This window comes from Styela clava, chromosome 2, assembly GCF_964204865.1.
Source record: "Styela clava chromosome 2, kaStyClav1.hap1.2, whole genome shotgun sequence".
In the NCBI taxonomy this organism is placed as follows: domain Eukaryota; kingdom Metazoa; phylum Chordata; class Ascidiacea; order Stolidobranchia; family Styelidae; genus Styela; species Styela clava.
This window is the reverse complement of record NC_135251.1, coordinates 14,579,692-14,585,691: the sequence shown is the minus strand read 5'-3', so window position 1 is coordinate 14,585,691 and position 6,000 is coordinate 14,579,692.

The window sequence follows — 6,000 nt, the reverse complement described above, 5'->3', positions numbered from 1 at the left end:
ACAGAATGATGTATTATCTAGATCAGGGTTGTCCAAACCCAGGCCCGCGGGCCACATGTGGCACATAACCAGCCTAAACAGTAAAAAAAACTGCCTATATGTCAGAAAATTTCCAATGACCAATTCAAACAGATGTTTGACTGGCTATGGGAGAGATAATACCACAATGCTTGCTTAATATGTCTGCAAGTTGACAATTCAAAACGACATTTTCTCCGTTATGGAGAGTTTAAAATCTTACACCAAATGTAGATAGGATAAGATTTTTGAACGTTTTAGTGATTTTTTTGGTGGTTTTGGCGATCGATGTGTTTGGACGATAGAAATGTTTGTTTTGCATTGCAATGTTTACCTATTCTTAGCACTATTGTGGCCCGCGAACAATACAAAAATAATAGTGTGGCCCGCGAGGACATCAACTTTGGACCACCCTGATATAGATATTAAATATGTCATAAACAAAAAATATGACATTGTGGATATTTTAATTTGAGACACAGGTTATCATTGTCACCCTCACAGCCCACATTAGTCAAACCCATTTTATACCTAATTCCATTAATTGAAATGAAAAACTTCCAGGTCCCACCCATTACCCCAGATGCCTTTTTCGGCCCTTATTGTTGTCAGCTTAGACTACTATACTGACTATAACAACACCCAATCTGAATTCAGAAATTTGGTGCAAGAGATTCCTTGACACAGTAACAATGTAACATCCTGACATCAATTTTAATATAAGAAAAAAAGTTTTTTTATTCTGTTATTGATCAACTAGACTACTGACATCCTAGACTCGATTAAACATCATTTTACACTAATAAATTTCTTAAATCAGCTTAACACAGTAACCAGATACGGTACTTGATTAGAACTAAGCACATAATCTATAATCAGGGAGTGAAAGATCTAAAATTAGAAATAAATTCCACAATACAGCAATACAGCAATAAGGCACGTTCATTCGCACCTACAATATATGCGAAAAACCTATAGGAATACCCGCACAAACAAACGAAGAAGCTTTGAAAATTAAACAATGATTAATGAGACGAATAAATTATGTCGACTCTACGTAAATCAACATACTGTAGTACCGTCCTATTCCTGTACAGCTCGTAAAGAGGGGAGCACGATTGACGGCAAAATGGTACGCGAGTTAAAATTTGCCGGTTATAAACCTCTCCTGTTGTTCACTGAACCATTACGAGGCCAGAGGTCATCTAATAGAACAGTGGTTCTTAAAGTATGGGTCGAGACCCAAACATGGGTCGCGGAAGGTTTAAAAATGGGTCGCGACAAGGTCGTCAATGCAAGGGCAATCTAAGAGGAGAGGGACGAATTTTCAGCTTTCCCAATGTTTCAATTTAGCTTCTAAACTCTGGTATTTGAAAATAATGAAATATAAAATTTCATTCACGGAAAGAACTGTCTTGAGCTCATTGTTACATCACAATTCTGATATGCCAGTCACGTGTATTATTTTTATGGTATCGGTAACCATGCTTGTCGTTGTGTTGACCGCGTGGAATGTCGTCTTAGTGGATTAAAATAACCAAAAATGGGTGTCTTTTTGGTAATGTAAATTGTAATAGACGACGCAATGAAAAAGCTCGCTTCTCGACATTGGATTATTCAATATCTAGAGAAAATGTGACTTCATCTCGAGGCACCATTTACCGCGAACGAAGCAGTGCGTGCACATTTGATGAGTAAAAAGTTGTATATTGCGAGAGATACCGAGGGCCAGCTAGGATGTCGTGTTTGCGACGGACAGCGGACGCATTTTCCGCTACAATTCGCGACAAGGCACTTGTGCGAGCGAGGATATTTGGCACTGACGGTTATCAAAACTAAGCTCGCAATCGCCTCGATACCCGTGACAACTTGCGTATTGCGTTAAGTAAAATAGAGCCGTGTATTGAAGATATAATGAAAAGGAAATTTCAGTTTCATCAATCTCCCTGAGTCAATGGACTGTTTCTAATAAATAGTTGTCTGTATTTGAGTCAAACTGTACTAACATTAAAAACACATTTTGCGTTATTTAGGATTGGGTCGCGAGTATTCATAAAACTCAGATTTGGGTCGCGCTCGAAAAAGTTTAAGAACCACTGTAATAGAACATGAATTAATATTTCGATACTCATTCGCAAATATCTTGGATACACATTTCGCAAACGACTACTGCTTTAAAAGTCTAACTATATCAAAAAATTGAAACCTAGATCTATCTAATCCTAATTGTACACAAAATGAACCTATCCTCACCATCAGCTCTTATCCGGCGTGGGGTGGTTTGCGTGAGCGCTGGGTCGTTTTGGCTTCCACCGCCATGCATCTGAAACGAAAAACTGATTTATTAATCCCATACCCGACATGGAGTGGTAACCGGACGAAAGGCTCTGGATCGACAAATGATAAAGCCGGCTTTCCCATCCCTCGTGATAAATCTTATCGGCTTTCCCATCCCTCGTGATAAATATGTATGTCATATCCTACCCAGTACATGCATCCTAAAATGACCAACTGGCAAACCAATCCCTTACTCGACATGGACAATAAGCCATGATACGCCGTATTATTAAGCCTTTAAATGAACTTTCCCCTCCCAAGCTATATTACGTGTGGCGTCGCAGTGACGTAATTCTTGGATAACGTAGTGAGGTGGGGTCAGGAATGAAATATGCAAAAATTGTCACGCCACGCCCACTAGAAGTACTTGTAGTAAAAGAAAAAACACTGACTTACTTAAGATAGCTATTCCATAATTCCAGATTGGTTCAGGATATGATTTTGGAAAAATTGGGGTTAAAATATTCCATTTTGGATTTCGTGTCCAATTATTTGAGCAGTGTTTTCTTATTATCGGATGCTTTGATTCTCGTCGGATTTCCTTCCCGATTAAAATTGTATGTTTTTTTTGTCTAGTATTTTAATGAGCTATCGTTATTTTTTTGACTGGAAAAAACTTGTTTTCATGGCCAGCAGATGAAAAATGGTGATAAATGTGCTGAGATCAGAGTGAAGTCCGGTTATAACAATATAAAAACAAAAAAGTGATCCGTGGTCGTGTTGTATATGTATAAAGTTCAAAATTGAAATATAATTAGGGGGGAAATAAAGATAAAACGCGCGATACAGATTAAGTAAATGAGCAGAGTCCGTAAAAGAATAAGGAGCCAGCCGTTGTTGAAATTAGAAATGGCAACTTGGCGTCTCATTTGACGGCAGTTACAGAAAATGTGTACGTCTAGGAAATTAGTAGATGTCGGGTGCTCACGCCGGCTGTTAGAGGCGGTCAAATTCTCTTGGGGGAATCCTAGAAGTTGTATGCATCCACTTGTGGTCGTGTTCACAAAACTCACAAGAACAGAGGTCTTTATCGTTAACGTCTCATGCTAATATTAAATATATTTCAGAGATAGTCGTGTCGCAGAGATATAGGGGTCGGATATTAAGATGAGATTCTCATATTCATCCATGGGCAGAGAAAAGTAATAGGACGGCTTAATCATATGTCAAAGCATGGCCCCTCGCCCAGTTTCAAGTTCATGCCATGTATGGGAATAGGTAACCAGTTATTTAATTAAGATGCATGAACTTGATGGAGCCGTAGGTATTACGATGGCGAGTTCAGTAATCTTCTCGCATATAATTATACCTCGCAGGATTCAGATTTTAGCAGGGTAATCAGAGGTGCGATGACAAGCGTGCTCATAACGCTTAACACAATGCCCTGATCGCCGAGCTGAGATCTCAAAATAATACAGCGTTAAGCCGATACAACAAAAGCGATTAGCCATGACAAAGCAAGAAAGGGCTACAACATCACTTGTCTTAGTTGCAACATGAAAGTTGAACAATGTCAATGCTCAATTTTCAACAAAGACAAACGTTGTTCAGGCCAAAGTGAGGAAGCAAGTCGTGGTAGTTTTTTTAAATTCCACTGTTCTCTCGTCACGCTTGAATGCAAATTCATTCTGTCCCACCGCGGAAGATTGTAGTCGTTGGTTGCGAATGACAAACAGTATAATGCATCTATGTAAGACTGCGGTATGGTACAGTACCGGCCTATTTACTTTTTATTCTACTAAGGTACTTTATAAGCTATTTTTGCAGTTTGAAGTTTTTAGTCATTTTATTTAAGAAATTCGATTATCTTTCCAACACTTTTTAATGCCAATAAGTTTTTATGATATTCCTATATTCGGACGTGAATGCAAATTTTAACCCCGAAGAACGTAAAAGTTCGAAATAATTCTAGATGCCGCTTTGGTAGGCGATGTCACTTGCTTAACATGATGTCACTCGCCCCAATAGCTTTGCGACGTTGGTATCCGTTTAATCTCATGAAGACATTCTATTCTCATGGCATTCAGTTTCTAGCCATAACTCAAATTATACAGCCCTTGATATTAGTTACCACCCAATTCGATCATGTAACAAAAATTTACCATTTTTCCACGAAATTGGCATTATTAGAACCTCAAAAAGTTCAAAAAATCGCAGGATGTTCCAAAATTTAGTGATTTAACGTTATATAAGTTTTTATATTGGTCTACTGTTCAATGATATATTCTAATTTTTACCCCGGGAATATAAGAGTTCGAAATAATACAATTATCTTTCAAATAAATTCAATTTAAAAAAAATTGACAATATTCGTACGACAGAAAAATCGCATGATGTCACCACAACTTTTAATTACGATAAGATTTTATAATGGTCTCCTATTCAATGGTAAATTCAATTCTGATGTAATATATATACGCATAATTGCAACAATGAGAGCAATTAAATTCATCTTCGTTAACAATATTCATGAGACTGAGAGGATATTTCTCATTTTAACAAGCTACGATGTTGTTATTATCAGCCGCAGACAGAAAATACCAGACCATCAGAGAGGTTGTATTCACACTTGGTGATTGCCTGCCAGCACTTCTGTAGTTCTATTTACATACAAATACAAATAGTAAGCCGTAAAAAAATTGCTCACGGCTGCAAACTCCACATCCATGTAGAAATGATGGGCAATGACCACAAGATGAATAATCACAAATAAAAAACACGCGTTTGAATGAATGAAAAAGCTGAAACTAGTATTCTTTAGAACAGAATACAAATTCTATGGGATGAAATCATACACAAAAGCCCGTCAAAAACCTATAGGTATAGGTCAATAAACAAGTGGAGTTTGATGCATGTGCGCAAAAATGTGCGCGTTACCAGCACGTACAACCGAAGCACTCAGTAAAATGTGTGTGATGTACTAGTGATCAGAATGTTCTCAACTATGTTGGCATAACAGGTGCACATCTCGGTTTTGGGGGTTGTATCATAGATAGCAATTTTCCGTAGCTTGAAATGCTTTTTATACCCTCAAGACTACTAAAAACATGCGTATTCCAGCGTTCGACCGGACCCGTTAGCTATTTCAATCTAACTTGACAAAAAGTTTGTTTGTCTGTTAGATACCGACGATATCTCACGAAAGCGAGGTTAATCTGCACCAAATTTCGCATGTGCATTCATCATATCTCGGAACAGAAGTCTATTGATTTTGGATGAATTATGTTGTATAATTAGCGAGTTATCAATTAATTAGTGATAGGACACACGGTGTCGCTATGAAGTAATAACTTTCGATCGATAAGGCTTCGGTCTCTGACCGATACACTCGTTATTTACGTCATCGTCATTATATCTATTCTAAACAAAAAAAAAACTTTATGTCTCAAAACGAGCTTCGGCCACGATTCTGCCAGACTACTCTCTACTAATATTTAAAATCAGTATTATCCACTCGGGCTAAAACGGGGGTCGGAAAACTTTTGTCGTTTGCGTGCCAAAATTAAAGGTTGCAAGTCATTGGTGAGCCGCACATATTTTTAGAGAGTTGAAAGCCGAAGGAATGGCCAATGCATCACATTTTTTCGCACAGTTTTCAGTTAAATTTCAAGCAGTGAGCGAAAACTGATCATTTGAATATTTTCT